General features: G+C 45.8%; 1 long non-coding RNA gene across 1 annotated transcript; it reads right to left on the bottom strand.

Moving 5' to 3' along the window:
* Positions 1 to 1,402: 1,402 nt before the first annotated feature.
* LOC116445923 lies at positions 1,403 to 6,337 on the bottom strand. The gene is made up of 3 exons (XR_004240944.1): positions 6,174 to 6,337; positions 4,952 to 4,955; positions 1,403 to 1,416 (listed from the first exon to the last, which is right to left on the bottom strand). It is a non-coding gene; the product is annotated as an uncharacterized LOC116445923 (long non-coding RNA).
* Between the last annotated feature and the right edge of the window lie 310 nt (positions 6,338 to 6,647).

Below are 6,647 nucleotides of genomic sequence, written 5' to 3'. Positions count from 1 at the left end.
CCTAGTCCTGTTGCAACTCCTGAAGGCAGTCAGAGCATCCAGAGGAAAACAAGTGAATGCTGCCATCCTGGTGTGGTTGCCTCTGGGGCCCCATGTTATTTCTTATGCTTTTTGGCTTCTGCGTGAAAACAAAACCCAGTGAGCAATAACTTCACAACAGCAAACAGAGGAAGACAGGGTGAAATGGGGGATAACAGAAATGTGGATTGTAGTGAAAAAGGAAGTGGAGGGAAAAAAAGACCATATGGAGAGGATGAGTCCAGGGGACAGAAATCTGAATTATGACCTCTTCCTAGCCCTCTAGAAGTTTAGTTCTTTTCAATGCAGTGTGGGTCCTGTAAAAAATCGTGTATGATAGAGCACATCTTTATATATAGAGATTGATACTTGAAGTACTTTAAAATGTGTTATAATCTGATAAAATGTTATATGTATTGCAATATTTTTCCCATCTGTTGTATCTTCTCCCTTGTGATCTTAAAGCACATTGCAAGTTTTCCATTCATTAAGTTTCCCAGCATCTTTTTAGGGCAGGCTTATCTCTGGACTACAGATAGGAAAATTTAAACTGAGAGTTCAAACTGCTAAGCTGAGAAAATGACCCAGCATCCCAGGCCCCAGCAATGCTGGTTAATTTGAAGCCTGTCCATCAAGACAGTCACCCATACAGCTGCACAGGAGGGGCAGTGACTTGTGCAGAGCCCATGGAAGAGCTGAGGAAGAGGAGGCTCTGCTACCTTGTATTTGTGCTGGCACCCTATGGGAAAGCTTCATTCACTGGCATGGGGATGACCCCAGCACAGATCCAGCCATGTGAGCAGTCCCCAGAGGGAGTTGTTAAGTGCTTAGGACAGAGCCACTTTGGGCTTTGCAATCTGTGGCTGTGCTCAGGGCAGGTCCCTCATCACCAGGGCCGCCCAAACTAGCTCTGGCTCCTCCAGCCCTTCTCCAGTCCATTTCTTCCTGTCATCTCTGCATCACTCAGCCCAGAAATGCTGCTGCCAGGGATTGGGAACCTACATACATTGCCTTGTCGGTGGCAGCCCTGGCCAGTGCTCATTTTGCTTTTAGCATTATCAGCCTGTGGAGAAAATATTGCAGCTCTGGTGTGGAGAGGTCTGTCTCCCTCGACACGTGATGTACCTCCAGCAGATGAAAATTTGGTACTTTCAACACAAGAAAAGGCAAAGCTGGGGATGGGCAATTCAGTGTCTTTAGATCGCTCCCCATCTGTATTTCTTTTTCAAGAGTGGTGGCTTCTCTGCCTCTCTTTGCTGCTGGACAGCCCTGTCACAGCCTGTTAAGTCAGCGGCCTCTCAGCATTACCCTGGTGCTCCCTCCTGCCAGCAGCCTGTGTGCGTGTACACTGGAAAAGGACTGAGGGTACTCATGCCTGTCCTGGGCATGAGTACCCTCCTGACTAGCTTGGCCAGGCTGGGCCAACAGTGGTGGTTTGGTGGTGACCCTCGTGGGCATTAAGTGGTGTTGGGGAAGATGGAACAGGAAAACCTTGGAAATATGATTGCCTGACAAAAGATTTTGGGAATATGAAAACTACAGGCAACATCGAAATGAAAGCCACTTTTGAAATACCAGGTCTTAGTTACTGAACAACTAGAAAACAATGGTATGGCCACTGAAGATAATCCCCTCTTGATTGAACAATACCCTCTGCTTGCAGGCAGGTCCAAGGGTCAGAGCAGACCCTACTAGCTCAGCAGAAGGGGTCCAAAGAGTAGTTTTTAGAAGTTAAGATGTAACACTTTATGGTAATATAAGAACTCTTATAGGCTGTATGTAAATGCTATAGGATTTGTATCTTGTATTAGATTGGTTAGTGACAATTAGAATATTCAGTACAGAAGATGATTTATTGTATTGTAACCAGGACTTCAGACACTTCTATTCATTCTCACTTCCATTCTCTCTTCTATTCTTTCTCTATTCCTCTCTTCCACTTCTACTCTTACCTCCACTCTTGCTCTTACACCCTCTCTCTCTCTCTCACCTGCTTACTCTCTTGGGCCTGCTCAGAGCTGAGTCAGGCAGCTCTGAGCAGTGCCCCTACCCACGCCTTTACAATAAACCGACTGTGTCCCAAGACCTGCTTATAGAGATCTCTCCATTCGTCTCCGTCTCCGTCTCCGTCCCGACCGAACACACCCGTAACCTACAGAGTGGGTTGTTGCAGTCCTGTTCCTGGGACACTTCATCTCAGAGATTGCCACCTACAGGAACACGACCTCTTGCCTGAACTATTCCCTTCATTGCTAAGCTATTAGTAGAGAGCAACGAAGTGGGGTTTGCTGCAACATTGCTCCAGTTCTCCTCCCAGGCAGGTCCTACTGCTGACTCGGAGCTTGGATCATTTCTGTGCCCAAAGAGAGAAGACAGGATTGGATTTAGATCTTGGATGCAGCTGCAGCAAGCGAGAAACATTGGTCTTTGGTAAACCAGAGCTGGCACAGGCCCTTAGGGCTATCAAAGCGATGCAATTTTACCAATATCGAATCCTCCTGAAAACTAAACCTGTTCCCACCCCCTGGGAGGATCCACTGTGGAGTGAAGTAAGTCTGGCTTGGAAATGTGTACTCAGTTTGGATCTCACTCCTCTCCTCTGACTGCTCGGCAGCACATGCTCCTGAAAGTGATTCCGTTGCACTTGTGCTACTGCATAAGGAACAGGAGATGCTTCCAGAGTTCACACTGAGTGCCACAGGGATCTAAAATAAATACTGCCATGTAATAGATTTTTATCCACTGCTTTGCCGTAATCCCCATCTGAATCCCTTCCAAATTGCAGTCGGGCAGCTGTTTGTACAAGTCAAACATTGATTCAGCTGCTCTCAAAAGGGATTCAGGAGGTACAGGCTGGAGGGAGTGCTAGCCAGGGTGCTGGAACAGTGGGATTTGTTATGAGCTGAAGGGTTAAACTCTTCCCACAGCACCCAGCACCAGAGTATCTCCCCTTTCTGCACACGAGGAGGAGGTACCCACATGACGAGGAGGTGGTACCCACATGATGAGGAGGTACCCACAGAAAGGATAATTGCTGAAGCAGTGAGCCTGGCACCTTGAGGAGCTCTCCTGCCCTGCTTGGCAGGGCTTCAGAGGGCAGGATCACAGCAGCACTCTAGTTCTAGGTACTTCAGCTTCTGCTAGCAACCATTGCTGCTACCTGCAGCAGGGTAAAATGACCAAGACAGAAGTAAGCAAGAAGAAAGGATGCAAAGTCCATGAATGACTGCTGAGCTAGATGGGGGCTAGATAACTGGCAAAGATATTCTGCTGGAGCAGGGGAAAGAAATTACCCTGGCAGTTGATCACCAACAGATGAATCAGAGAAGTTCAGTCTAACCAAAACAGATCTGAGCAAAATCTCAAGTTTAGCCTAGGAGGAGTGTTAAACTATCAGTGAAGTGGCTTAAGAGTTTCTGTGCAGGGTATTTAGGCTCATTTCCACAATTGCAGCAAACAAGCAGGATTATGGTGCCAGCCAGAGTGGCTGCAGCTTGGGGGCTGGGGCAACCATGTGTAAGGGAACAAGGGGATTGCTGGCAGCATTTATCTCCTGCTTGACTTGGAACTTTGCAGATCCAGTCAAAATTGAGGGAGAGGAAACAATTTAATCACCTGATTCCCAGAAAATCCTGCTGCAACCACACTGGCCACAGACTCAGGTCATCTCAGGTTGGGAGGGAGAAGAATGGAGCTGCCCACTCTCCAGGAGAGTGAGAGCAAGAGGCTTAAGGCTCCTCAGTGCTGGAGAAAGTAACGGAGTGCCCTGCAGCTCACAGCCCTGCTTGAAAATGATGGAGGCTGACAGATCTGGGATTAATCTAAAGGTTTCAGCTCTCTGAGCACTGAGTGGAAATTCGCCTGGAAACCACAGTGCCGGAGCTCAACATGATGAAAGCACTAACTGGAAGGGGGGAGGCAGAGGCAAGCGTGGGTCAGATAGCTCGCCCCACCTGATTATGTGCAAAGGCTAGAGCCCTCATCTCTTGCTCTCTCTGCCACATGTCTGTGTAGAGAGGGAAGGTATTTAGTGCTAATAAGAGCATTAAGAAATAGGCCACTTTTATTTTGTACGTTAGGCAGGCTCTGCTTCGGGTGGAACTTTGCATTGCTAATTAGATTCAAAGGGAAAGCTATACTCTCAGTGCTCAGCACTCCTGATTGTACCTGCTCATGCTCTCAGAGGAGCCAGGTCAGGTAGCCTCTACAAATACTGCAAGCTGTGGTTTTCCCTATGCAGGTATTTGTAGGTGCTAGGCTGCTTGTGTGGGATGAAAAGACAGTGTGGGAGGCTGACTAAGAGCTGGAGCCAATGTGTGCTCTGCTGATGCAAACTTGGACTTCTCTTGTTCATCTTGTCTAGCAGCATATGAGAAAGGGTACATTCTGCTCTGTCTGTAGCTTTCCTGTGACATTAGGAGGCTGACCTAGTCCTGAATGTGGAAGGCCAGGATTCATCTGATTCGGCATCCTTTAAAACTGCTGCTTTAGCCCATAAAGTTATGGGGACATATCAACTTTTTTCCTACTACACCCAAGTGCAGTTTGCAAGGAAGGATGCATATGTCCCCCCTTGCCCTCAGAGACCAATAACCTTTAGCTGAGGGTGATGAAAATCTTTTCTCAGTGCAAGAGAATCACAAAGTCTGCACATTCTGTACTACGTGAGTCTCCAAGTATTAGCACAGCTGTCACACTTAGCCATGTCTGCACGTTCATGCCTTCATATCCAATTCCAATACAACACTGCCATCACCCCTGTTGCTCACATCAAAGGACTGAATGCATCACAGTGCACAGTTTTAACTCCTTTCAGTTTAGCTTGCTCTATAAATACATAACTCACAGTGAGTGGGCATATGCAATATATCCCTGTGTATGGTTCTGCTTAGTGCTGCGGATGGGGCTGCTGATCTGATTATTTTAAAGTCACTGGGCTACATCTACTGTAGGTATAAATTGGTACAGCACAGTGGTGTTGCCAGTTTATGCTAGGTGAAGGTCTGACCTATAATATGAATCTATAATAGAAACTGGCTTGTGTTCCTGAAAAGAGGAGATATTTTGACTGTATAACCAAATTGGCGTTCTTATCCAGGCTTCTACATGGTAGAATTGTAATTCCAAAATTATAATTGTTATTAAATTATTAAATAATGTAGCAGTGGAAGGTTAGTTTAAGGCTGTGCTTCTTATTTATTTGAAGTGATATTGTTGAACCAAAATCAGCATGGTGATATGTCCCAGCACACAAACTGGATATGTACCAGAGATGAATGAACACAGGCACAGTTTCAGACCAACCGGCCAAATCTGAACACATGTCCTCTTCTAAGAAAGGAGTTTAGGAGAAATAATTTTCAGCTCCATGATCCACACACCCAGTCATTATCACAGACATTATGATGGTCTCTCCCTGCTTATATTTTAGAAAATCTCAAAGCCTGAATTGCAATACAGTCGTTGCTAATTCAGAGTAAGTGGGTTACACTGCAGCTGGTGTCTGTTTGCCCATCTGATGTATGAATAGCAATCGATTTGGATTTTTTCGCTAAACATGGTGTGATAGTGAGTATGAGATGGCTGCCAAATGTCCATGAGGAATTATGCTTGGTTTGGTTAGAAGACTGATGCAGATTGGCCACCCTGTTAATGGGTGAAGCATACCGTCCTCTCCAGCCTGGGGAGTTGTTTTTCCATGGGCATCTTCCTCTGTATTTAGTCTCAGAAAATATAACAACTTATAGCAAATAGAGGAAATAAGTGCTCCAGTTCTGAGTCCTGTACTAGATGAATTTCCAAAAAATGTTTGCTAATACTCATCCTGGGTTTACTTTGTTACCTTCTTTTTGTTCTTTTCTATTAGATTTACCCTCCTTTAACACCTTACCTTTTCTTCGGAGAGACTGCCAAGATTTGGAGATGATTGCCTTTTTATTCTGCTATTATATAATTATTATGTATAATCATAGAATCATGGAATATCCTGAGCTGGAAGGAGCCCACAGGGATAATCAAAGTCCAACTCCTGGCCCTCTACAGGACAGCCCCAAAATAACACATGTTCCAAGAGTGTTGTCCAAACACCTCTTGTACTCTGGCAGCCTTGGTGCCATCACCACTTCCCTGGAGAGCCTGCTACAGTGCTCAATCACTGAAGAACCTTTTCCTAATATCCAGCCTAAACTTCCCCTGACACAACTTCATGTCAATCCCTTGGGTCCTATCACTGGTCACTGGAGGGAAGAGATCAGCGCCTGCATTTTCACTTTCCCTCATGAGGAAGCTGTAACTGCAATGAAGTTTCCCCTCGATCTCCTCTTCCCCAGGCTGAGCAGACCAAGTGACCTCAGTCACTCCTCAGACAGCTTCCCCTCCAGACCCTTCACCATCTTCTTAGCACTCCTTTGGACACTCTCTAATAGCTTTATGTCCTTCTTGTATTTGGTGCCCAAAACTGCACACAGCACTTGAGGTGAGGCCACACCAGTACAGAGTAAAGTGGTTATTTAATGGTAACATTGTCAATTGCTATCATAAACATAGATACACCCAACAGAGCTTTATAGCTGTTTCAAGCTCTTTTAACTTTCTGAAGTCTGTTCTAGGCTGTTAATCTCGTTCTAGGA

This window comes from Corvus moneduloides, chromosome 6, assembly GCF_009650955.1.
Source record: "Corvus moneduloides isolate bCorMon1 chromosome 6, bCorMon1.pri, whole genome shotgun sequence".
NCBI lineage: Eukaryota > Metazoa > Chordata > Aves > Passeriformes > Corvidae > Corvus > Corvus moneduloides.
This window is presented reverse-complemented; position numbering and strand designations above follow the sequence as displayed.